The 23,083-nt window shown below is 38.0% G+C and overlaps 1 non-coding gene and 55 pseudogenes across 1 annotated transcript; all 56 read left to right on the top strand.

Moving 5' to 3' along the window:
- Positions 1-1,685: 1,685 nt before the first annotated feature.
- LOC149670818 (5S ribosomal RNA) lies at positions 1,686-1,804 on the top strand. The gene has a single exon (XR_016367237.1). It is a non-coding gene; the product is annotated as a 5S ribosomal RNA (ribosomal RNA).
- Positions 1,805-2,167: 363 nt separating this feature from the next.
- Positions 2,168-2,286, top strand: LOC149670819 (5S ribosomal RNA; annotated as a pseudogene).
- Positions 2,287-2,646: 360 nt separating this feature from the next.
- Positions 2,647-2,765, top strand: LOC149670820 (5S ribosomal RNA; annotated as a pseudogene).
- Positions 2,766-2,902: 137 nt separating this feature from the next.
- LOC149670821 (5S ribosomal RNA) lies at positions 2,903-3,005 on the top strand (annotated as a pseudogene).
- Positions 3,006-3,127: 122 nt separating this feature from the next.
- On the top strand, positions 3,128-3,246 carry LOC149670822 (5S ribosomal RNA; annotated as a pseudogene).
- Positions 3,247-3,606: 360 nt separating this feature from the next.
- On the top strand, positions 3,607-3,725 carry LOC149670823 (5S ribosomal RNA; annotated as a pseudogene).
- A 361-nt stretch (positions 3,726-4,086) lies between these two features.
- On the top strand, positions 4,087-4,205 carry LOC149670824 (5S ribosomal RNA; annotated as a pseudogene).
- Positions 4,206-4,341: 136 nt separating this feature from the next.
- LOC149670825 (5S ribosomal RNA) lies at positions 4,342-4,444 on the top strand (annotated as a pseudogene).
- A 122-nt stretch (positions 4,445-4,566) lies between these two features.
- Positions 4,567-4,685, top strand: LOC149670826 (5S ribosomal RNA; annotated as a pseudogene).
- Positions 4,686-5,047: 362 nt separating this feature from the next.
- Positions 5,048-5,166, top strand: LOC149670827 (5S ribosomal RNA; annotated as a pseudogene).
- Positions 5,167-5,528: 362 nt separating this feature from the next.
- LOC149670828 (5S ribosomal RNA) lies at positions 5,529-5,647 on the top strand (annotated as a pseudogene).
- Positions 5,648-6,008: 361 nt separating this feature from the next.
- Positions 6,009-6,127, top strand: LOC149670829 (5S ribosomal RNA; annotated as a pseudogene).
- A 137-nt stretch (positions 6,128-6,264) lies between these two features.
- Positions 6,265-6,367, top strand: LOC149670830 (5S ribosomal RNA; annotated as a pseudogene).
- A 123-nt stretch (positions 6,368-6,490) lies between these two features.
- LOC149670831 (5S ribosomal RNA) lies at positions 6,491-6,609 on the top strand (annotated as a pseudogene).
- A 362-nt stretch (positions 6,610-6,971) lies between these two features.
- LOC149670832 (5S ribosomal RNA) lies at positions 6,972-7,090 on the top strand (annotated as a pseudogene).
- Positions 7,091-7,451: 361 nt separating this feature from the next.
- On the top strand, positions 7,452-7,570 carry LOC149670833 (5S ribosomal RNA; annotated as a pseudogene).
- Positions 7,571-7,932: 362 nt separating this feature from the next.
- On the top strand, positions 7,933-8,051 carry LOC149670834 (5S ribosomal RNA; annotated as a pseudogene).
- Positions 8,052-8,413: 362 nt separating this feature from the next.
- On the top strand, positions 8,414-8,532 carry LOC149670835 (5S ribosomal RNA; annotated as a pseudogene).
- A 361-nt stretch (positions 8,533-8,893) lies between these two features.
- On the top strand, positions 8,894-9,012 carry LOC149670836 (5S ribosomal RNA; annotated as a pseudogene).
- A 362-nt stretch (positions 9,013-9,374) lies between these two features.
- On the top strand, positions 9,375-9,493 carry LOC149670837 (5S ribosomal RNA; annotated as a pseudogene).
- A 361-nt stretch (positions 9,494-9,854) lies between these two features.
- LOC149670838 (5S ribosomal RNA) lies at positions 9,855-9,973 on the top strand (annotated as a pseudogene).
- A 361-nt stretch (positions 9,974-10,334) lies between these two features.
- On the top strand, positions 10,335-10,453 carry LOC149670839 (5S ribosomal RNA; annotated as a pseudogene).
- A 137-nt stretch (positions 10,454-10,590) lies between these two features.
- LOC149670840 (5S ribosomal RNA) lies at positions 10,591-10,693 on the top strand (annotated as a pseudogene).
- A 123-nt stretch (positions 10,694-10,816) lies between these two features.
- LOC149670841 (5S ribosomal RNA) lies at positions 10,817-10,935 on the top strand (annotated as a pseudogene).
- Positions 10,936-11,297: 362 nt separating this feature from the next.
- LOC149670842 (5S ribosomal RNA) lies at positions 11,298-11,416 on the top strand (annotated as a pseudogene).
- Positions 11,417-11,777: 361 nt separating this feature from the next.
- LOC149670843 (5S ribosomal RNA) lies at positions 11,778-11,896 on the top strand (annotated as a pseudogene).
- Positions 11,897-12,033: 137 nt separating this feature from the next.
- Positions 12,034-12,136, top strand: LOC149670844 (5S ribosomal RNA; annotated as a pseudogene).
- Positions 12,137-12,259: 123 nt separating this feature from the next.
- Positions 12,260-12,378, top strand: LOC149670845 (5S ribosomal RNA; annotated as a pseudogene).
- A 362-nt stretch (positions 12,379-12,740) lies between these two features.
- On the top strand, positions 12,741-12,859 carry LOC149670846 (5S ribosomal RNA; annotated as a pseudogene).
- A 361-nt stretch (positions 12,860-13,220) lies between these two features.
- Positions 13,221-13,339, top strand: LOC149670847 (5S ribosomal RNA; annotated as a pseudogene).
- Positions 13,340-13,476: 137 nt separating this feature from the next.
- Positions 13,477-13,579, top strand: LOC149670848 (5S ribosomal RNA; annotated as a pseudogene).
- Positions 13,580-13,702: 123 nt separating this feature from the next.
- LOC149670849 (5S ribosomal RNA) lies at positions 13,703-13,821 on the top strand (annotated as a pseudogene).
- A 362-nt stretch (positions 13,822-14,183) lies between these two features.
- Positions 14,184-14,302, top strand: LOC149670850 (5S ribosomal RNA; annotated as a pseudogene).
- Positions 14,303-14,663: 361 nt separating this feature from the next.
- On the top strand, positions 14,664-14,782 carry LOC149670851 (5S ribosomal RNA; annotated as a pseudogene).
- Positions 14,783-15,144: 362 nt separating this feature from the next.
- Positions 15,145-15,263, top strand: LOC149670852 (5S ribosomal RNA; annotated as a pseudogene).
- Positions 15,264-15,400: 137 nt separating this feature from the next.
- On the top strand, positions 15,401-15,503 carry LOC149670853 (5S ribosomal RNA; annotated as a pseudogene).
- A 123-nt stretch (positions 15,504-15,626) lies between these two features.
- Positions 15,627-15,745, top strand: LOC149670854 (5S ribosomal RNA; annotated as a pseudogene).
- Positions 15,746-16,107: 362 nt separating this feature from the next.
- LOC149670855 (5S ribosomal RNA) lies at positions 16,108-16,226 on the top strand (annotated as a pseudogene).
- A 137-nt stretch (positions 16,227-16,363) lies between these two features.
- LOC149670856 (5S ribosomal RNA) lies at positions 16,364-16,466 on the top strand (annotated as a pseudogene).
- A 123-nt stretch (positions 16,467-16,589) lies between these two features.
- Positions 16,590-16,708, top strand: LOC149670857 (5S ribosomal RNA; annotated as a pseudogene).
- A 362-nt stretch (positions 16,709-17,070) lies between these two features.
- On the top strand, positions 17,071-17,189 carry LOC149670858 (5S ribosomal RNA; annotated as a pseudogene).
- Positions 17,190-17,326: 137 nt separating this feature from the next.
- On the top strand, positions 17,327-17,429 carry LOC149670859 (5S ribosomal RNA; annotated as a pseudogene).
- A 123-nt stretch (positions 17,430-17,552) lies between these two features.
- Positions 17,553-17,671, top strand: LOC149670860 (5S ribosomal RNA; annotated as a pseudogene).
- Positions 17,672-18,033: 362 nt separating this feature from the next.
- Positions 18,034-18,152, top strand: LOC149670861 (5S ribosomal RNA; annotated as a pseudogene).
- A 361-nt stretch (positions 18,153-18,513) lies between these two features.
- Positions 18,514-18,632, top strand: LOC149670862 (5S ribosomal RNA; annotated as a pseudogene).
- Positions 18,633-18,769: 137 nt separating this feature from the next.
- Positions 18,770-18,872, top strand: LOC149670863 (5S ribosomal RNA; annotated as a pseudogene).
- Positions 18,873-18,995: 123 nt separating this feature from the next.
- On the top strand, positions 18,996-19,114 carry LOC149670864 (5S ribosomal RNA; annotated as a pseudogene).
- Positions 19,115-19,476: 362 nt separating this feature from the next.
- On the top strand, positions 19,477-19,595 carry LOC149670865 (5S ribosomal RNA; annotated as a pseudogene).
- A 361-nt stretch (positions 19,596-19,956) lies between these two features.
- LOC149670866 (5S ribosomal RNA) lies at positions 19,957-20,075 on the top strand (annotated as a pseudogene).
- A 137-nt stretch (positions 20,076-20,212) lies between these two features.
- LOC149670867 (5S ribosomal RNA) lies at positions 20,213-20,315 on the top strand (annotated as a pseudogene).
- A 123-nt stretch (positions 20,316-20,438) lies between these two features.
- LOC149670868 (5S ribosomal RNA) lies at positions 20,439-20,557 on the top strand (annotated as a pseudogene).
- Positions 20,558-20,919: 362 nt separating this feature from the next.
- LOC149670869 (5S ribosomal RNA) lies at positions 20,920-21,038 on the top strand (annotated as a pseudogene).
- Positions 21,039-21,399: 361 nt separating this feature from the next.
- Positions 21,400-21,518, top strand: LOC149670870 (5S ribosomal RNA; annotated as a pseudogene).
- A 363-nt stretch (positions 21,519-21,881) lies between these two features.
- On the top strand, positions 21,882-22,000 carry LOC149670871 (5S ribosomal RNA; annotated as a pseudogene).
- A 362-nt stretch (positions 22,001-22,362) lies between these two features.
- LOC149670872 (5S ribosomal RNA) lies at positions 22,363-22,481 on the top strand (annotated as a pseudogene).
- Positions 22,482-22,842: 361 nt separating this feature from the next.
- Positions 22,843-22,961, top strand: LOC149670873 (5S ribosomal RNA; annotated as a pseudogene).
- Positions 22,962-23,083: the final 122 nt, after the last annotated feature.

Consider the following 23,083-nt stretch of genomic DNA (forward strand, 5'->3'; position numbering starts at 1 on the left):
GAAGAAAATATTTAATATTAATTATATTTATTATATTATTTAAGATAATCATGTCTCTCAACTCAAAATTAATACGGAAAGGGTAAAACAGCAGTCTATGTGTTTGTCTATATGTGTCCGTCCGTTGTAACACTAGTGCGCTGCGTTAGAAGTTCGTTTTGTTTTGATGTGTAAAGAAATCCTTCAGAACCTTAATATTCCCGTTTTCCATAATATAAAATGAATATGTGGAAATATTTTTCGTAATTTTGATGCATTTAGTACTTTTGTAGCTTTATAGCTCCGTTTCATTTTGATATTCCAAAGATTTTTTTAATATTATTATTTAAAATGGATGTTTATATATTACTTAAGCTATACTACATCTGTTTATAGCATAATCCTTTCTAAAGTCACAGTGAATACAAGCTCAACGCTGTTATGTTGGCCAAATGAACTTTTGTTTGTCAATAGGCCTAGTGAACCAAACAGTAAACGTTAGGGTTTTGTTTTCGTTTCTGTATGCAGAGACATTAACGGTTCAGAATGAGCCGAAAGTTAAATACACTCTTAAATAATTAGGCTTAGATTTTATAATCATGGTGGAAATCTGGGCCGCGTTCAGCAGAGCCCAGCGATGTTAGCAGTGTCCTACATAACGGGATTTTGTTTTTGAATTTTGACGTCACGGTCCTTAGCGCTGAGCTACTAGCGCGGTCTTCAAAAAAAAATAGTCGGCTTTTTGGATAACGTGACGTAAGACGCGTAGTTCTCAGCTTGGCGAAAAAACCATGGAGGAATTAATACAAATAGGTTTATGGGACTATAGCTATTTAATTGGCGTGAAACCAGTTGATCACGCGAGAATTTTAAGAGATATGTTATTTTCTAATTTTAATTATAAAAGTTGTTATCTATCTCTATAAATATGTTATCCTACAATTTTTGTTAAGCCTTGGTACCTTGCACGCTTTATTGCGCTAGCGTCATTTATAAAACGCCGATGACCGGAGAAAAGCTATGACGACAGAGCTCACCGGTAAACATTTCCAAAATCCGCTGTCTTTTTTGGTGAGCTCTGCTGAACGCAGCCCAGACCAGTGAAAGGTCTGATCGTAATCGGATAATAGCTTCGTGTTTTCATGCTTTTTATGGTACGCATTTACTTTCAGTGTGTGTAGCCACAAATAAGCTTTGGTGTTATGTAACGTTAAGTCATGTTGTTAAACTAAGAAAATCGTTGAGGTGAAACGAGAGGATAGTGTTTACATGCCAACCCTGTTGTGAATATGGCTTTGAACATAGAGGGCATACAGTTGAGGAGTAGAAAATTGGGCCTTTACAAACACGTAAAGGTAATATCCCTCCAAAGTTTTATCTCTTCATTTCCCGTTTTTCCCCATCGGATGATTTAAATGTGTACAAGTATATCATTATTGGATGTAAAATGTCGTCTGATTTACAGTAAATTTGCTATGCTTTGTATACTGCTTTAATATTTCATAAATTTTAACTTAAGAAACATTTCCATATCTGGGTAAATAAGTTTGTAAGTAGTCGTCTTGACTCGGAGAGGTAATATTTTGGTTTTCCCAACTTGTTTCCTCTTAAATTCCACCAGATATGAAAAAACAAACATATCTTCTTATTGTTATTTTTTATAAAGATGAAGGTTAATTAAGTTCAAATTATTAACTAGCACTCTCGGCAACGGCCATATCACGCTGAATACACCGGTTCTCGTCCGATCACCGAAGTTAAGCAGCGTCGAGCGCAGTCAGTACTTGGGAGGGCGACCACTTAGGAACACTGCGTGCCGTTAGCCTTTTCACTTTTTTTTTCCTCTTTTAAATTCCAATAGATATGAAATAAGCAAACATGTTTTCATTTTGTTATTGTTTTAAAATGATGAAGGTTTATTTGTCTCACTTAATTTAAATTCGAATTATTAACTAGCACTCTCGGCAACGGCCATATCACGCTGAAAACACCGGTTCACGTCCGATCACCGAAGTTAAGCAGCGTCGAGCGCATACAGTACTTGGGAATACTGCGTGCCGTTTGTTTTTTCACTTTTGTTTCCTCTTTTAAATTCCACCAGATATGAAAAAAGCAAACATATCTTCTTTTTGTTATTGTTTTATAAAGATGAAGGTTAATTAAATTCAAATTATTAACTAGCACTCTCGGCAACGGCCATATCACGCTGAATACACCGGTTCTCGTCCGATAACCGAAGTTAAGCAGCGTCGAGCGCAGTCAGTACTTGCGAGGGCGACCACTTAGGAACACTGCGTGCCGTTAGCTTTTTCACTTTTTTTCCTCTTTTAAATTCCAATAGATATGAAAAAAGCATACATATTTTCTTTTTGTTATTGTTTGAAAAAGATGAAGGTTAATTTGTCTCACTTAATTTAAATTCGAATTATTATCTAGCACTCTCGGCAACGGCCATATCACGCTGAGAAAACCGGTTCTCGTCCGATTGCCGACGTTAGCAGCGTCGAGCGCAGTCAGTACTTGGTAATACTGCGTGCCGTTTGCTTTTTCACTTTTGTTTCCTCTTTCAAATTCCACCAGATATGAAAAAAGCAAACATATCTTCTTTTTGTTATTGTTTTATAAAGATGAAAGTTAATTAAATTCAAATTATTAACTAGCACTCTCGGCAACGGCCATATCACGCTGAATACACCGATTCTCGTCCGATAACCGAAGTTAAGCAGCGTCGAACGCAGTCATTACTTGGGAGGGAGACCGCTTAGGAACACTGCGTGCCGTTGGCTTTTTCACTTTTTTTTCCTCTTTTAAATTTTAATAGATATGTAAAAAGCAAACAGGTTTTCTTTTTGTTATAGTTTTAAAATGATGAAGGTTAATTTGCCTCACTTAACTTAAATTCGAATTATTAACTAGCACTCTCGGCAACGGCCATATCACGCTGAAAACACCGGTTCACGTCCGATCACCGAAGTTAAGCAGCGTCGAGCGCATACAGTACTTGGGAATACTGCGTGCCGTTGGCTTTTTCACTTTTGTTTCCTCCTTTAAATTCCACCAGATATGAAAAAAACAAACATATCTTCTTTTTGTTATTGTTTTATAAAGATGAAGGTTAATTAAATTCAAATTATTAACTAGCACAATCGGCAACGGCCATATCACGCTGAATACACCGGTTCTCGTCCGATAACCGAAGTTAAGCAGCGTCGAGCGCAGTCAGTACTTGGGAGGGCGACCACTTAGGAACACTGCGTGCCGTTAGCATTTTCACTTTTTTTCCTCTTTTAAATTCCAATACATATGAAAAAAGCAAACATATTTTCTTTTTGTTATTGTTTAAAAAGATGAAGGTTAATTTGTCTCACTTAATTTAAATTCGAATTATTATCTAGCACTCTCGGCAACGGCCATATCACGCTGAGAACACCGGTTCTCGTACGATCGCCGACGTTAGCAGCGTCGAGCGCATACAGTACTTGGGAATACTGCGTGCCGTTGGCTTTTTCACTTTTGTTTCCTCTTTCAAATTCCACCAGATATGAAAAAAGCAAACATATCTTCTTTTTTGTTATTGTTTTATAAAGATGAAAGTTAATTAAATTCAAATTATTAACTAGCACTCTCGGCAACGGCCATATCACGCTGAATACACCGGTTCTCGTTCGATAACCGAAGTTAAGCAGCGTCGAGCGCAGTCACTACTAGGGAGGGAGACCACTTAGGAACACTGCGTGCCGTTGGCTTTTTCACTTTTTTTCCTCTTTTAAATTTTAATATATATGAAAAAAGCAAACACGTTTTCTTTTTGTTATTGTTTTAAAATGATGAAGGTTAATTTGTCTCACTTAATTTAAATTCGAATTATTAACTAGCACTCTCGGCAACGGCCATATCACGCTGAAAACACCGGTTCACGTCCGATCACCGAAGTAAAGCAGCGTCGAGCGCATACAGTACTTGGGAATACTGCGTGCCGTTTGCTTTTTCACTTTTGTTTCCTCTTTCAAATTCCACCAGATATGAAAAAAGCAAACATATCTTCTTTTTGTTATTGTTTTATAAAGAAGAAAGTTAATTAAAATCAAATTATTAACTAGCATTCTCGGCAACGGCCATATCACGCTGAATACACCGGTTCTCGTCCGATAATCGAAGTTAAGCGGCGTCGAGCGCAGTCACTACTTGGGAGGGAGACCACTTAGGAACACTGCGTGCCGTTGGCTTTTTCACTTTTTTTCCTCTTTTAAATTTTAATAGATATGTAAAAAGCAAACAGGTTTTCTTTTTGTTATTGTTTTAAAATGATGAAGGTTAATTTGTCTCACTTAATTTAAATCCGAATTATTAACTAGCACTCTCGGCAACGGCCATATCACGCTGAAAACACCGGTTCACGTCCGTTCACCGAAGTTAAGCAGCGTCGAGCGCATACAGTACTTGGGAATACTGCGTGCCGTTGGCTTTTTCACTTTTGTTTCCTCTTTCAAATTCCACCAGATATGAAAAAAGCAAACATATCTTCTTTTTGTTATTGTTTTATAAAGAGGAAAGTTAATTAAATTCAAATTATTAACTAGCATTCTCGGCAACGGCCATATCACGCTGAATACACCGGTTCTCGTCCGATAACCGAAGTTAAGCAGCGTCGAGCGCAGTCATTACTTGGGAGGGAGACCACTTAGGAACACTGCGTGCCGTTGGCTTTTTCACTTTTTTTTCCTCTTTTAAATTTTAATAGATATGTAAAAAGCAAACAGGTTTTCTTTTTGTTATTGTTTTAAAATGATGAAGGTTAATTTGTCTCACTTAATTTAAATCCGAATTATTAACTAGCACTCTCGGCAACGGCCATATCACGCTGAAAACACCGGTTCACGTCCGTTCACCGAAGTTAAGCAGCGTCGAGTGCATACAGTACTTGGGAATACTGCGTGCCGTTGGCTTTTTCACTTTTGTTTCCTCCTTTAAATTCCACCAGATATGAAAAAAGCAAACATATCTTCTTTTTGTTATTGTTTTATAAAGATGAAGGTTAATTAAATTCAAATTATTAACTAGCACTCTCGGCAACGGCCATATCACGCTGAATACACCGGTTCTCGTCCGATAACCGAAGTTAAGCAGCGTCGAGCGCAGTCACTACTTGGGAGGGAGAACACTTAGGAACACTGCGTGCCGTTGGCTTTTTCACTTTTTTTTCCTCTTTTAAATTTAAATAGATATGAAAAAAGCAAACATGTTTTCTTTTTGTTATTGTTTTAAAATGATGAAGGTTAATTTGTCTCACTTAATTTAAAATCGAATTATTAACTTGCACTCTCGGCAACGGCCATATCACGCTGAAAACACCGGTTCACGTCCGATCACCGAAGTTAAGCAGCGTCGAGCGCATACAGTACTTGGGAATACTGCGTGCCGTTTGTTTTTTCACTTTTGTTTCCTCTTTTAAATTCCACCAGATATGAAAAAAGCAAACATATCTTCTTTTTGTTATTGTTTTTTAAAGATGAAGGTTAATTAAATTCAAATTATTAACTACCACTCTCGGCAACGGCCATATCACGCTGAATACATCGGTTCTCGTCCGATAACCGAAGTTAAGCAGCGTCGAGCGCAGTCAGTACTTGGGAGGGCGACCACTTAGGAACACTGCGTGCCGTTAGCTTTTTCACTTTTTTTTCCTCTTTTAAATTCCAATAGATATGAAAAAAGCAAACATATTTTCTTTTTGTTATTGTTTGAAAAAGATGAAGGTTAATTTGTCTCACTTAATTTAAATTCGAATTATTATCTAGCACTCTCGGCAACGGCCATATCACGCTGAGAACACCGGTTCTCGTCCGATCGCCGAAGTTAGCAGCGTCGAGCGCAGTCAGTACTTGGGAATACTGCGTGCCGTTTGCTTTTTCACTTTTGTTTCCTCTTTCAAATTCCACCAGATATGAAAAAAGCAAACATATCTTCTTTTTGTTATTGTTTTATAAAGAGGAAAGTTAATTAAATTCAAATTATTAACTAGCATTCTCGGCAACGGCCATATCACGCTGAATACACCGGTTCTCGTCCGATAACCGAAGTTAAGCAGCGTCGAGCACAGTCATTACTTGGGAGGGAGACCACTTAGGAACACTGCGTGCCGTTGGCTTTTTCACTTTTTTTTCCTCTTTTAAATTTTAATAGATATGTAAAAAGCAAACAGGTTTTCTTTTTGTTATTGTTTTAAAATGATGAAGGTTAATTTGTCTCACTTAATTTAAATCCGAATTATTAACTAGCACTCTCGGCAACGGCCATATCACGCTGAAAACACCGGTTCACGTCCGTTCACCGAAGTTAAGCAGCGTCGAGCGCATACAGTACTTGGGAATACTGCGTGCCGTTGGCTTTTTCACTTTTGTTTCCTCTTTCAAATTCCACCAGATATGAAAAAAGCAAACATATCTTCTTTTTTGTTATTGTTTTATAATGATGAAAGTTAATTAAATTCAAATTATTAACTAGCACTCTCGGCAACGGCCATATCACGCTGAATACACCGGTTCTCGTTCGATAACCGAAGTTAAGCAGCGTCGAGCGCAGTCACTACTTGGGAGGGAGAACACTTAGGAACACTGCGTGCCGTTGGCTTTTTCACTTTTTTTTCCTCTTTTAAATTTTAATAGATATGAAAAAAGCAAACATGTTTTCTTTTTGTTATTGTTTTAAAATGATGAAGGTTAATTTGTCTCACTTAATTTAAATTCGAATTATTAACTTGCACTCTCGGCAACGGCCATATCACGCTGAAAACACCGGTTCACGTCCGATCACCGAAGTTAAGCAGCGTCGAGCGCATACAGTACTTGGGAATACTGCGTGCCGTTTGTTTTTTCACTTTTGTTTCCTCTTTTAAATTCCACCAGATATGAAAAAAGCAAACATATCTTCTTTTTGTTATTGTTTTTTAAAGATGAAGGTTAATTAAATTCAAATTATTAACTAGCACTCTCGGCAACGGCCATATCACGCTGAATACATCGGTTCTCGTCCGATAACCGAAGTTAAGCAGCGTCGAGCGCAGTCAGTACTTGGGAGGGCGACCACTTAGGAACACTGCGTGCCGTTAGCTTTTTCACTTTTTTTTCCTCTTTTAAATTCCAATAGATATGAAAAAAGCAAACATATTTTCTTTTTGTTATTGTTTGAAAAAGATGAAGGTTAATTTGTCTCACTTAATTTAAATTCGAATTATTATCTAGCACTCTCGGCAACGGCCATATCACGCTGAGAACACCGGTTCTCGTCCGATCGCCGAAGTTAGCAGCGTCGAGCGCAGTCAGTACTTGGGAATACTGCGTGCCGTTTGCTTTTTCACTTTTGTTTCCTCTTTCAAATTCCACCAGATATGAAAAAAGCAAACATATCTTCTTTTTGTTATTGTTTTATAAAGAGGAAAGTTAATTAAATTCAAATTATTAACTAGCATTCTCGGCAACGGCCATATCACGCTGAATACACCGGTTCTCGTCCGATAACCGAAGTTAAGCAGCGTCGAGCGCAGTCATTACTTGGGAGGGAGACCACTTAGGAACACTGCGTGCCGTTGGCTTTTTCACTTTTTTTTCCTCTTTTAAATTTTAATAGATATGTAAAAAGCAAACAGGTTTTCTTTTTGTTATTGTTTTAAAATGATGAAGGTTAATTTGTCTCACTTAATTTAAATCCGAATTATTAACTAGCACTCTCGGCAACGGCCATATCACGCTGAAAACACCGGTTCACGTCCGTTCACCGAAGTTAAGCAGCGTCGAGCGCATACAGTACTTGGGAATACTGCGTGCCGTTTGTTTTTTCACTTTTGTTTCCTCTTTTAAATTCCACCAGATATGAAAAAAGCAAACATATCTTCTTTTTGTTATTGTTTTTTAAAGATGAAGGTTAATTAAATTCAAATTATTAACTAGCATTCTCGGCAACGGCCATATCACGCTGAATACACCGGTTCTCGTCCGATAACCGAAGTTAAGCAGCGTCGAGCGCAGTCATTACTTGGGAGGGAGACCACTTAGGAACACTGCGTGCCGTTGGCTTTTTCACTTTTTTTTCCTCTTTTAAATTTTAATAGATATGAAAAAAGCAAACATGTTTTCTTTTTGTTATTGTTTTAAAATGATGAAGGTTAATTTGTCTCACTTAATTTAAATTCGAATTATTAACTTGCACTCTCGGCAACGGCCATATCACGCTGAAAACACCGGTTCACGTCCGATCACCGAAGTTAAGCAGCGTCGAGCGCATACAGTACTTGGGAATACTGCGTGCCGTTTGTTTTTTCACTTTTGTTTCCTCTTTTAAATTCCACCAGATATGAAAAAAGCAAACATATCTTCTTTTTGTTATTGTTTTTTAAAGATGAAGGTTAATTAAATTCAAATTATTAACTAGCACTCTCGGCAACGGCCATATCACGCTGAATACATCGGTTCTCGTCCGATAACCGAAGTTAAGCAGCGTCGAGCGCAGTCAGTACTTGGGAGGGCGACCACTTAGGAACACTGCGTGCCGTTAGCTTTTTCACTTTTTTTTCCTCTTTTAAATTCCAATAGATATGAAAAAAGCAAACATATTTTCTTTTTGTTATTGTTTGAAAAAGATGAAGGTTAATTTGTCTCACTTAATTTAAATTCGAATTATTATCTAGCACTCTCGGCAACGGCCATATCACGCTGAGAACACCGGTTCTCGTCCGATCGCCGAAGTTAGCAGCGTCGAGCGCAGTCAGTACTTGGGAATACTGCGTGCCGTTTGCTTTTTCACTTTTGTTTCCTCTTTCAAATTCCACCAGATATGAAAAAAGCAAACATATCTTCTTTTTGTTATTGTTTTATAAAGAGGAAAGTTAATTAAATTCAAATTATTAACTAGCATTCTCGGCAACGGCCATATCACGCTGAATACACCGGTTCTCGTCCGATAACCGAAGTTAAGCAGCGTCGAGCGCAGTCATTACTTGGGAGGGAGACCACTTAGGAACACTGCGTGCCGTTGGCTTTTTCACTTTTTTTCCTCTTTTAAATTTTAATAGATATGTAAAAAGCAAACAGGTTTTCTTTTTGTTATTGTTTTAAAATGATGAAGGTTAATTTGTCTCACTTAATTTAAATCCGAATTATTAACTAGCACTCTCGGCAACGGCCATATCACGCTGAAAACACCGGTTCACGTCCGTTCACCGAAGTTAAGCAGCGTCGCGCGCATACAGTACTTGGGAATACTGCGTGCCGTTGGCTTTTTTACTTTTGTTTCCTCTTTCAAATTCCACCAGATATGAAAAAAGCAAACATATCTTCTTTTTTGTTATTGTTTTATAATGATGAAAGTTAATTAAATTCAAATTATTAACTAGCACTCTCGGCAACGGCCATATCACGCTGAGTACACCGGTTCTCGTTCGATAACCGAAGTTAAGCAGCGTCGAGCGCAGTCACTACTTGGGAGGGAGAACACTTAGGAACACTGCGTGCCGTTGGCTTTTTCACTTTTTTTCCTCTTTTAAATTTTAATAGATATGAAAAAAGCAAACATGTTTTCTTTTTGATATTGTTTTAAAATGATGAAGGTTAATTTGTCTCACTTAATTTAAATTCGAATTATTAACTTGCACTCTCGGCAACGGCCATATCACGCTGAAAACACCGGTTCACGTCCGATCACCGAAGTTAAGCAGCGTCGAGCGCATACAGTACTTGGGAATACTGCGTGCCGTTTGTTTTTTCACTTTTGTTTCCTCTTTTAAATTCCACCAGATATGAAAAAAGCAAACATATCTTCTTTTTGTTATTGTTTTTTAAAGATGAAGGTTAATTAAATTCAAATTATTAACTAGCACTCTCGGCAACGGCCATATCACGCTGAATACATCGGTTCTCGTCCGATAACCGAAGTTAAGCAGCGTCGAGCGCAGTCAGTACTTGGGAGGGCGACCACTTAGGAACACTGCGTGCCGTTAGCTTTTTCACTTTTTTTTCCTCTTTTAAATTCCAATAGATATGAAAAAAGCAAACATATTTTCTTTTTGTTATTGTTTGAAAAAGATGAAGGTTAATTTGTCTCACTTAATTTAAATTCGAATTATTATCTAGCACTCTCGGCAACGGCCATATCACGCTGAGAACACCGGTTCTCGTCCGATCGCCGAAGTTAGCAGCGTCGAGCGCAGTCAGTACTTGGGAATACTGCGTGCCGTTTGCTTTTTCACTTTTGTTTCCTCTTTCAAATTCCACCAGATATGAAAAAAGCAAACATATCTTCTTTTTGTTATTGTTTTATAAAGAGGAAAGTTAATTAAATTCAAATTATTAACTAGCATTCTCGGCAACGGCCATATCACGCTGAATACACCGGTTCTCGTCCGATAACCGAAGTTAAGCAGCGTCGAGCGCAGTCATTACTTGGGAGGGAGACCACTTAGGAACACTGCGTGCCGTTGGCTTTTTCACTTTTTTTTCCTCTTTTAAATTTTAATAGATATGTAAAAAGCAAACAGGTTTTCTTTTTGTTATTGTTTTAAAATGATGAAGGTTAATTTGTCTCACTTAATTTAAATCCGAATTATTAACTAGCACTCTCGGCAACGGCCATATCACGCTGAAAACACCGGTTCACGTCCGTTCACCGAAGTTAAGCAGCGTCGAGCGCATACAGTACTTGGGAATACTGCGTGCCGTTGGCTTTTTCACTTTTGTTTCCTCTTTCAAATTCCACCAGATATGAAAAAAGCAAACATATCTTCTTTTTTGTTATTGTTTTATAATGATGAAAGTTAATTAAATTCAAATTATTAAGTAGCACTCTCGGCAACGGCCATATCACGCTGAGTACACCGGTTCTCGTTCGATAACCGAAGTTAAGCAGCGTCGAGCGCAGTCACTACTTGGGAGGGAGAACACTTAGGAACACTGCGTGCCGTTGGCTTTTTCACTTTTTTTTCCTCTTTTAAATTTTAATAGATATGAAAAAAGCAAACATGTTTTCTTTTTGATATTGTTTTAAAATGATGAAGGTTAATTTGTCTCACTTAATTTAAATTCGAATTATTAACTTGCACTCTCGGCAACGGCCATATCACGCTGAAAACACCGGTTCACGTCCGATCACCGAAGTTAAGCAGCGTCGAGCGCATACAGTACTTGGGAATACTGCGTGCCGTTCGTTTTTTCACTTTTGTTTCCTCTTTTAAATTCCACCAGATATGAAAAAAGCAAACATATCTTCTTTTTGTTATTGTTTTTTAAAGATGAAGGTTAATTAAATTCAAATTATTAACTAGCACTCTCGGCAACGGCCATATCACGCTGAATACATCGGTTCTCGTCCGATAACCGAAGTTAAGCAGCGTCGAGCGCAGTCAGTACTTGGGAGGGCGACCACTTAGGAACACTGCGTGCCGTTAGCTTTTTCACTTTTTTTTCCTCTTTTAAATTCCAATAGATATGAAAAAAGCAAACATATTTTCTTTTTGTTATTGTTTGAAAAAGATGAAGGTTAATTTGTCTCACTTAATTTAAATTCGAATTATTATCTAGCACTCTCGGCAACGGCCATATCACGCTGAGAACACCGGTTCTCGTCCGATCGCCGAAGTTAGCAGCGTCGAGCGCAGTCAGTACTTGGGAATACTGCGTGCCGTTTGCTTTTTCACTTTTGTTTCCTCTTTCAAATTCCACCAGATATGAAAAAAGCAAACATATCTTCTTTTTGTTATTGTTTTATAAAGAGGAAAGTTAATTAAATTCAAATTATTAACTAGCATTCTCGGCAACGGCCATATCACGCTGAATACACCGGTTCTCGTCCGATAACCGAAGTTAAGCAGCGTCGAGCGCAGTCATTACTTGGGAGGGAGACCACTTAGGAACACTGCGTGCCGTTGGCTTTTTCACTTTTTTTTCCTCTTTTAAATTTTAATAGATATGTAAAAAGCAAACAGGTTTTCTTTTTGTTATTGTTTTAAAATGATGAAGGTTAATTTGTCTCACTTAATTTAAATCCGAATTATTAACTAGCACTCTCGGCAACGGCCATATCACGCTGAAAACACCGGTTCACGTCCGTTCACCGAAGTTAAGCAGCGTCGAGCGCATACAGTACTTGGGAATACTGCGTGCCGTTGGCTTTTTCACTTTTGTTTCCTCTTTCAAATTCCACCAGATATGAAAAAAGCAAACATATCTTCTTTTTTGTTATTGTTTTATAATGATGAAAGTTAATTAAATTCAAATTATTAAGTAGCACTCTCGGCAACGGCCATATCACGCTGAGTACACCGGTTCTCGTTCGATAACCGAAGTTAAGCAGCGTCGAGCGCAGTCACTACTTGGGAGGGAGAACACTTAGGAACACTGCGTGCCGTTGGCTTTTTCACTTTTTTTTCCTCTTTTAAATTTTAATAGATATGAAAAAAGCAAACATGTTTTCTTTTTGATATTGTTTTAAAATGATGAAGGTTAATTTGTCTCACTTAATTTAAATTCGAATTATTAACTTGCACTCTCGGCAACGGCCATATCACGCTGAAAACACCGGTTCACGTCCGATCACCGAAGTTAAGCAGCGTCGAGCGCATACAGTACTTGGGAATACTGCGTGCCGTTCGTTTTTTCACTTTTGTTTCCTCTTTTAAATTCCACCAGATATGAAAAAAGCAAACATATCTTCTTTTTGTTATTGTTTTTTAAAGATGAAGGTTAATTAAATTCAAATTATTAACTAGCACTCTCGGCAACGGCCATATCACGCTGAATACATCGGTTCTCGTCCGATAACCGAAGTTAAGCAGCGTCGAGCGCAGTCAGTACTTGGGAGGGCGACCACTTAGGAACACTGCGTGCCGTTAGCTTTTTCACTTTTTTTTCCTCTTTTAAATTCCAATAGATATGAAAAAAGCAAACATATTTTCTTTTTGTTATTGTTTGAAAAAGATGAAGGTTAATTTGTCTCACTTAATTTAAATTCGAATTATTATCTAGCACTCTCGGCAACGGCCATATCACGCTGAGAACACCGGTTCTCGTCCGATCGCCGAAGTTAGCAGCGTCGAGCGCAGTCAGTACTTGGGAATACTGCGTGCCGTTTGCTTTTTCACTTTTGTTTCCTCTTTCAAATTCCACCAGATATGAAAAAAGCAAACATATCTTCTTTTTGTTATTGTTTTATAAAGAGGAAAGTTAATTAAATTCAAATTATTAACTAGCATTCTCGGCAACGGCCATATCACGCTGAATACACCGGTTCTCGTCCGATAACCGAAGTTAAGCAGCGTCGAGCGCAGTCATTACTTGGGAGGGAGACCACTTAGGAACACTGCGTGCCGTTGGCTTTTTCACTTTTTTTTCCTCTTTTAAATTTTAATAGATATGTAAAAAGCAAACAGGTTTTCTTTTTGTTATTGTTTTAAAATGATGAAGGTTAATTTGTCTCACTTAATTTAAATCCGAATTATTAACTAGCACTCTCGGCAACGGCCATATCACGCTGAAAACACCGGTTCACGTCCGTTCACCGAAGTTAAGCAGCGTCGAGCGCATACAGTACTTGGGAATACTGCGTGCCGTTGGCTTTTTCACTTTTGTTTCCTCTTTCAAATTCCACCAGATATGAAAAAAGCAAACATATCTTCTTTTTTGTTATTGTTTTATAATGATGAAAGTTAAATAAATTCAAATTATTAACTAGCACTCTCGGCAACGGCCATATCACGCTGAATACACCGGTTATCGTTCGATAACCGAAGTTAAGCAGCGTCGAGCGCAGTCACTACTTGGGAGGGAGAACACTTAGGAACACTGCGTGCCGTTGGCTTTTTCACTTTTTTTTCCTCTTTTAAATTTTAATAGATATGAAAAAAGCAAACATGTTTTCTTTTTGATATTGTTTTAAAATGATGAAGGTTAATTTGTCTCACTTAATTTAAATTCGAATTATTAACTTGCACTCTCGGCAACGGCCATATCACGCTGAAAACACCGGTTCACGTCCGATCACCGAAGTTAAGCAGCGTCGAGCGCATACAGTACTTGGGAATACTGCGTGCCGTTTGTTTTTTCACTTTTGTTTCCTCTTTTAAATTCCACCAGATATGAAAAAAGCAAACATATCTTCTTTTTGTTATTGTTTTTTAAAGATGAAGGTTAATTAAATTCAAATTATTAACTAGCACTCTCGGCAACGGCCATATCACGCTGAATACATCGGTTCTCGTCCGATAACCGAAGTTAAGCAGCGTCGAGCGCAGTCAGTACTTGGGAGGGCGACCACTTAGGAACACTGCGTGCCGTTAGCTTTTTCACTTTTTTTTCCTCTTTTAAATTCCAATAGATATGAAAAAAGCAAACATATTTTCTTTTTGTTATTGTTTGAAAAAGATGAAGGTTAATTTGTCTCACTTAATTTAAATTCGAATTATTATCTAGCACTCTCGGCAACGGCCATATCACGCTGAGAACACCGGTTCTCGTCCGATCGCCGAAGTTAGCAGCGTCGAGCGCAGTCAGTACTTGGGAATACTGCGTGCCGTTTGCTTTTTCACTTTTGTTTCCTCTTTCAAATTCCACCAGATATGAAAAAAGCAAACATATCTTCTTTTTGTTATTGTTTTATAAAGAGGAAAGTTAATTAAATTCAAATTATTAACTAGCACTCTCGGCAACGGCCATATCACGCTGAATACACCGGTTCTCGTTCGATAACCGAAGTTAAGCAGCGTCGAGCGCAGTCACTACTTGGGAGGGAGACCACTTAGGAACACTGCGTGCCGTTGGCATTTTCACTTTTTTTTCCTCTTTTAAATTTTAATAGATATGAAAAAAGCAAACATGTTTTCTTTTTGTTATTGTTTTAAAATGATGAAGGTTAATTTGTCTCACTTAATTTAAATTCGAATTATTAACTTGCACTCTCGGCAACGGCCATATCACGCTGAAAACACCGGTTCACGTCCGATCACCGAAGTTAAGCAGCGTCGAGCGCATACAGTACTTGGGAATACTGCGTGCCGTTTGTTTTTTCACTTTTGTTTCCTCTTTTAAATTCCACCAGATATGAAAAAAGCAAACATATCTTCTTTTTGTTATTGTTTTTTAAAGATGAAGGTTAATTAAATTCAAATTATTAACTAGCACTCTCGGCAACGGCCATATCACGCTGAATACATCGGTTCTCGTCCGATAACCGAAGTTAAGCAGCGTCGAGCGCAGTCAGTACTTGGGAGGGCGACCACTTAGGAACACTGCGTGCCGTTAGCTTTTTCACTTTTTTTTCCTCTTTTAAATTTTAATAGATATGTAAAAAGCAAACAGGTTTTCTTTTTGTTATTGTTTTAAAATGATGAAGGTTAATTTGTCTCACTTAATTTAAATCCGAATTATTAACTAGCACTCTCGCCAACGGCCATATCACGCTGAAAACACCGGTTCACGTCCGTTCACCGAAGTTAAGCAGCGTCGAGCGCATACAGTACTTGGGAATACTGCGTGCCGTTGGCTTTTTCACTTTTGTTTCCTCTTTCAAATTCCACCAGATATGAAAAAAGCAAACATATCTTCTTTTTTGTTATTGTTTTATAATGATGAAAGTTAATTAAATTCAAATTATTAAGTAGCACTCTCGGCAACGGCCATATCACGCTGAGTACACCGGTTCTCGTTCGATAACCGAAGTTAAGCAGCGTCGAGCGCAGTCACTACTTGGGAGGGAGAACACTTAGGAACACTGCGTGCCGTTGGCTTTTTCACTTTTTTTTCCTCTTTTAAATTTTAATAGATATGAAAAAAGCAAACATGTTTTCTTTTTGATATTGTTTTAAAATGATGAAGGTTAATTTGTCTCACTTAATTTAAATTCGAATTATTAACTTGCACTCTCGGCAACGGCCATATCACGCTGAAAACACCGGTTCACGTCCGATCACCGAAGTTAAGCAGCGTCGAGCGCATACAGTACTTGGGAATACTGCGTGCCGTTCGTTTTTTCACTTTTGTTTCCTCTTTTAAATTCCACCAGATATGAAAAAAGCAAACATATCTTCTTTTTGTTATTGTTTTTTAAAGATGAAGGTTAATTAAATTCAAATTATTAACTAGCACTCTCGGCAACGGCCATATCACGCTGAATACATCGGTTCTCGTCCGATAACCGAAGTTAAGCAGCGTCGAGCGCAGTCAGTACTTGGGAGGGCGACCACTTAGGAACACTGCGTGCCGTTAGCTTTTTCACTTTTTTTTCCTCTTTTAAATTTTAATAGATATGTAAAAAGCAAACAGGTTTTCATTTTGTTATTGTTTTAAAATGATGAAGGTTAATTTGTCTCACTTAATTTAAATCCGAATTATTAACTAGCACTCTCGGCAACGGCCATATCACGCTGAAAACACCGGTTCACGTCCGTTCACCGAAGTTAAGCAGCGTCGAGCGCATACAGTACTTGGGAATACTGCGTGCCGTTGGCTTTTTCACTTTTGTTTCCTCTTTCAAATTCCACCAGATATGAAAAAAGCAAACATATCTTCTTTTTTGTTATTGTTTTATAATGATGAAAGTTAATTAAATTCAAATTATTAAGTAGCACTCCCGGCAACGGCCATATCACGCTGAGTACACCGGTTCTCGTTCGATAACCGAAGTTAAGCAGCGTCGAGCGCAGTCACTACTTGGGAGGGAGAACACTTAGGAACACTGCGTGCCGTTGGCTTTTTCACTTTTTTTTTCTCTTTTAAATTTTAATAGATATGAAAAAAGCAAACATGTTTTCTTTTTGATATTGTTTTAAAATGATGAAGGTTAATTTGTCTCACTTAATTTAAATTCGAATTATTAACTTGCACTCTCGGCAACGGCCATATCACGCTGAAAACACCGGTTCACGTCCGATCACCGAAGTTAAGCAGCGTCGAGCGCATACAGTACTTGGGAATACTGCGTGCCGTTCGTTTTTTCACTTTTGTTTCCTCTTTTAAATTCCACCAGATATGAAAAAAGCAAACATATCTTCTTTTTGTTATTGTTTTTTAAAGATGAAGGTTAATTAAATTCAAATTATTAACTAGCACTCTCGGCAACGGCCATATCACGCTGAATACATCGGTTCTCGTCCGATAACCGAAGTTAAGCAGCGTCGAGCGCAGTCAGTACTTGGGAGGGCGACCACTTAGGAACACTGCGTGCCGTTAGCTTTTTCACTTTTTTTTCCTCTTTTAAATTCCAATAGATATGAAAAAAGCAAACATATTTTCTTTTTGTTATTGTTTTAAAAAGATGAAGGTTAATTTGTCTCACTTAATTTAAATTCGAATTATTATCTAGCACTCTCGGCAACGGCCATATCACGCTGAAAACACCGGTTCACGTCCGTTCACCGAAGTTAAGCAGCGTCGAGCGCATACAGTACTTGGGAATACTGCGTGCCGTTGGCTTTTTCACTTTTGTTTCCTCTTTCAAATTCCACCAGATATGAAAAAAGCAAACATATCTTCTTTTTTGTTATTGTTTTATAATGATGAAAGTTAATTAAATTCAAATTATTAAGTAGCACTCTCGGCAACGGCCATATCACGCTGAGTACACCGGTTCTCGTTCGATAACCGAAGTTAAGCAGCGTCGAGCGCAGTCACTACTTGGGAGGGAGAACACTTAGGAACACTGCGTGCCGTTGGCTTTTTCACTTTTTTTTCCTCTTTTAAATTTTAATAGATATGAAAAAAGCAAACATGTTTTCTTTTTGATATTGTTTTAAAATGATGAAGGTTAATTTGTCTCACTTAATTTAAATTCGAATTATTAACTTGCACTCTCGGCAACGGCCATATCACGCTGAAAACACCGGTTCACGTCCGATCACCGAAGTTAAGCAGCGTCGAGCGCATACAGTACTTGGGAATACTGCGTGCCGTTCGTTTTTTCACTTTTGTTTCCTCTTTTAAATTCCACCAGATATGAAAAAAGCAAACATATCTTCTTTTTGTTATTGTTTTTTAAAGATGAAGGTTAATTAAATTCAAATTATTAACTAGCACTCTCGGCAACGGCCATATCACGCTGAATACATCGGTTCTCGTCCGATAACCGAAGTTAAGCAGCGTCGAGCGCAGTCAGTACTTGGGAGGGCGACCACTTAGGAACACTGCGTGCCGTTAGCTTTTTCACTTTTTTTTCCTCTTTTAAATTCCAATAGATATGAAAAAAGCAAACATATTTTCTTTTTGTTATTGTTTGAAAAAGATGAAGGTTAATTTGTCTCACTTAATTTAAATTCGAATTATTATCTAGCACTCTCGGCAACGGCCATATCACGCTGAGAACACCGGTTCTCGTCCGATCGCCGAAGTTAGCAGCGTCGAGCGCAGTCAGTACTTGGGAATACTGCGTGCCGTTTGCTTTTTCACTTTTGTTTCCTCTTTCAAATTCCACCAGATATGAAAAAAGCAAACATATCTTCTTTTTGTTATTGTTTTATAAAGAGGAAAGTTAATTAAATTCAAATTATTAACTAGCATTCTCGGCAACGGCCATATCACGCTGAATACACCGGTTCTCGTCCGATAACCGAAGTTAAGCAGCGTCGAGCGCAGTCATTACTTGGGAGGGAGACCACTTAGGAACACTGCGTGCCGTTGGCTTTTTCACTTTTTTTTCCTCTTTTAAATTTTAATAGATATGTAAAAAGCAAACAGGTTTTCTTTTTGTTATTGTTTTAAAATGATGAAGGTTAATTTGTCTCACTTAATTTAAATCCGAATTATTAACTAGCACTCTCGGCAACGGCCATATCACGCTGAAAACACCGGTTCACGTCCGTTCACCGAAGTTAAGCAGCGTCGAGCGCATACAGTACTTGGGAATACTGCGTGCCGTTGGCTTTTTCACTTTTGTTTCCTCTTTCAAATTCCACCAGATATGAAAAAAGCAAACATATCTTCTTTTTTGTTATTGTTTTATAATGATGAAAGTTAAATAAATTCAAATTATTAACTAGCACTCTCGGCAACGGCCATATCACGCTGAATACACCGGTTATCGTTCGATAACCGAAGTTAAGCAGCGTCGAGCGCAGTCACTACTTGGGAGGGAGAACACTTAGGAACACTGCGTGCCGTTGGCTTTTTCACTTTTTTTTCCTCTTTTAAATTTTAATAGATATGAAAAAAGCAAACATGTTTTCTTTTTGATATTGTTTTAAAATGATGAAGGTTAATTTGTCTCACTTAATTTAAATTCGAATTATTAACTTGCACTCTCGGCAACGGCCATATCACGCTGAAAACACCGGTTCACGTCCGATCACCGAAGTTAAGCAGCGTCGAGCGCATACAGTACTTGGGAATACTGCGTGCCGTTTGTTTTTTCACTTTTGTTTCCTCTTTTAAATTCCACCAGATATGAAAAAAGCAAACATATCTTCTTTTTGTTATTGTTTTTTAAAGATGAAGGTTAATTAAATTCAAATTATTAACTAGCACTCTCGGCAACGGCCATATCACGCTGAATACATCGGTTCTCGTCCGATAACCGAAGTTAAGCAGCGTCGAGCGCAGTCAGTACTTGGGAGGGCGACCACTTAGGAACACTGCGTGCCGTTAGCTTTTTCACTTTTTTTTCCTCTTTTAAATTCCAATAGATATGAAAATAGCAAACATATTTTCTTTTTGTTATTGTTTGAAAAAGATGAAGGTTAATTTGTCTCACTTAATTTAAATTCGAATTATTATCTAGCACTCTCGGCAACGGCCATATCACGCTGAGAACACCGGTTCTCGTCCGATCGCCGAAGTTAGCAGCGTCGAGCGCAGTCAGTACTTTGGAATACTGCGTGCCGTTTGCTTTTTCACTTTTGTTTCCTCTTTCAAATTCCACCAGATATGAAAAAAGCAAACATATCTTCTTTTTGTTATTGTTTTATAAAGAGGAAAGTTAATTAAATTCAAATTATTAACTAGCATTCTCGGCAACGGCCATATCACGCTGAATACACCGGTTCTCGTCCGATAACCGAAGTTAAGCAGCGTCGAGCGCAGTCATTACTTGGGAGGGAGACCACTTAGGAACACTGCGTGCCGTTGGCTTTTTCACTTTTTTTTCCTCTTTTAAATTTTAATAGATATGTAAAAAGCAAACAGGTTTTCTTTTTGTTATTGTTTTAAAATGATGAAGGTTAATTTGTCTCACTTAATTTAAATCCGAATTATTAACTAGCACTCTCGGCAACGGCCATATCACGCTGAAAACACCGGTTCACGTCCGTTCACCGAAGTTAAGCAGCGTCGAGCGCATACAGTACTTGGGAATACTGCGTGCCGTTGGCTTTTTCACTTTTGTTTCCTCTTTCAAATTCCACCAGATATGAAAAAAGCAAACATATCTTCTTTTTTGTTATTGTTTTATAATGATGAAAGTTAATTAAATTCAAATTATTAAGTAGCACTCTCGGCAACGGCCATATCACGCTGAGTACACCGGTTCTCGTTCGATAACCGAAGTTAAGCAGCGTCGAGCGCAGTCACTACTTGGGAGGGAGAACACTTAGGAACAATGCGTGCCGTTGGCTTTTTCACTTTTTTTTCCTCTTTTAAATTTTAATAGATATGAAAAAAGCAAACATGTTTTCTTTTTGATATTGTTTTAAAATGATGAAGGTTAATTTGTCTCACTTAATTTAAATTCGAATTATTAACTTGCACTCTCGGCAACGGCCATATCACGCTGAAAACACCGGTTCACGTCCGATCACCGAAGTTAAGCAGCGTCGAGCGCATACAGTACTTGGGAATACTGCGTGCCGTTCGTTTTTTCACTTTTGTTTCCTCTTTTAAATTCCACCAGATATGAAAAAAGCAAACATATCTTCTTTTTGTTATTGTTTTTTAAAGATGAAGGTTAATTAAATTCAAATTATTAACTAGCACTCTCGGCAACGGCCATATCACGCTGAATACATCGGTTCTCGTCCGATAACCGAAGTTAAGCAGCGTCGAGCGCAGTCAGTACTTGGGAGGGCGACCACTTAGGAACACTGCGTGCCGTTAGCTTTTTCACTTTTTTTTCCTCTTTTAAATTCCAATAGATATGAAAAAAGCAAACATATTTTCTTTTTGTTATTGTTTGAAAAAGATGAAGGTTAATTTGTCTCACTTAATTTAAATTCGAATTATTATCTAGCACTCTCGGCAACGGCCATATCACGCTGAGAACACCGGTTCTCGTCCGATCGCCGAAGTTAGCAGCGTCGAGCGCAGTCAGTACTTGGGAATACTGCGTGCCGTTTGCTTTTTCACTTTTGTTTCCTCTTTCAAATTCCACCAGATATGAAAAAAGCAAACATATCTTCTTTTTGTTATTGTTTTATAAAGAGGAAAGTTAATTAAATTCAAATTATTAACTAGCATTCTCGGCAACGGCCATATAACGCTGAATACACCGGTTCTCGTCCGATAACCGAAGTTAAGCAGCGTCGAGCGCAGTCATTACTTGGGAGGGAGACCACTTAGGAACACTGCGTGCCGTTGGCTTTTTCACTTTTTTTTCCTCTTTTAAATTTTAATAGATATGTAAAAAGCAAACAGGTTTTCTTTTTGTTATTGTTTTAAAATGATGAAGGTTAATTTGTCTCACTTAATTTAAATCCGAATTATTAACTAGCACTCTCGGCAACGGCCATATCACGCTGAAAACACCGTTTCACGTCCGTTCACCGAAGTTAAGCAGCGTCGAGCGCATACAGTACTTGGGAATACTGCGTGCCGTTGGCTTTTTCACTTTTGTTTCCTCTTTCAAATTCCACCAGATATGAAAAAAGCAAACATATCTTCTTTTTTGTTATTGTTTTATAATGATGAAAGTTAATTAAATTCAAATTATTAACTAGCACTCTCGGCAACGGCCATATCACGCTGAATACACCGGTTCTCGTTCGATAACCGAAGTTAAGCAGCGTCGAGCGCAGTCACTACTTGGGAGGGAGAACACTTAGGAACACTGCGTGCCGTTGGCTTTTTCACTTTTTTTTCCTCTTTTAAATTTTAATAGATATGAAAAAAGCAAACATGTTTTCTTTTTGATATTGTTTTAAAATGATGAAGGTTAATTTGTCTCACTTAATTTAAATTCGAATTATTAACTTGCACTCTCGGCAACGGCCATATCACGCTGAAAACACCGGTTCACGTCCGATCACCGAAGTTAAGCAGCGTCGAGCGCATACAGTACTTGGGAATACTGCGTGCCGTTTGTTTTTTCACTTTTGTTTCCTCTTTTAAATTCCACCAGATATGAAAAAAGCAAACATATCTTCTTTTTGTTATTGTTTTTTAAAGATGAAGGTTAATTAAATTCAAATTATTAACTAGCACTCTCGGCAACGGCCATATCACGCTGAATACATCGGTTCTCGTCCGATAACCGAAGTTAAGCAGCGTCGAGCGCAGTCAGTACTTGGGAGGGCGACCACTTAGGAACACTGCGTGCCGTTAGCTTTTTCACTTTTTTTTCCTCTTTTAAATTCCAATAGATATGAAAAAAGCAAACATATTTTCTTTTTGTTATTGTTTGAAAAAGATGAAGGTTAATTTGTCTCACTTAATTTAAATTCGAATTATTATCTAGCACTCTCGGCAACGGCCATATCACGCTGAGAACACCGGTTCTCGTCCGATCGCCGAAGTTAGCAGCGTCGAGCGCAGTCAGTACTTGGGAATACTGCGTGCCGTTTGCTTTTTCACTTTTGTTTCCTCTTTCAAATTCCACCAGATATGAAAAAAGCAAACATATCTTCTTTTTGTTATTGTTTTATAAAGAGGAAAGTTAATTAAATTCAAATTATTAACTAGCACTCTCGGCAACGGCCATATCACGCTGAATACATCGGTTCTCGTTCGATAACCGAAGTTAAGCAGCGTCGAGCGCAGTCACTACTTGGGAGGGAGACCACTTAGGAACACTGCGTGCCGTTGGCTTTTTCACTTTTTTTTCCTCTTTTAAATTTTAATAGATATGAAAAAAGCAAACATGTTTTCTTTTTGTTATTGTTTTAAAATGATGAAGGTTAATTTGTCTCACTTAATTTAAATTCGAATTA

The sequence above is a fragment of the Phalangium opilio genome, unplaced genomic scaffold, assembly GCF_054372755.1.
Source record: "Phalangium opilio isolate 3A_F unplaced genomic scaffold, DU_Popi_V2 ptg000054l_1, whole genome shotgun sequence".
Taxonomy (NCBI): Eukaryota; Metazoa; Arthropoda; class Arachnida; order Opiliones; family Phalangiidae; genus Phalangium; species Phalangium opilio.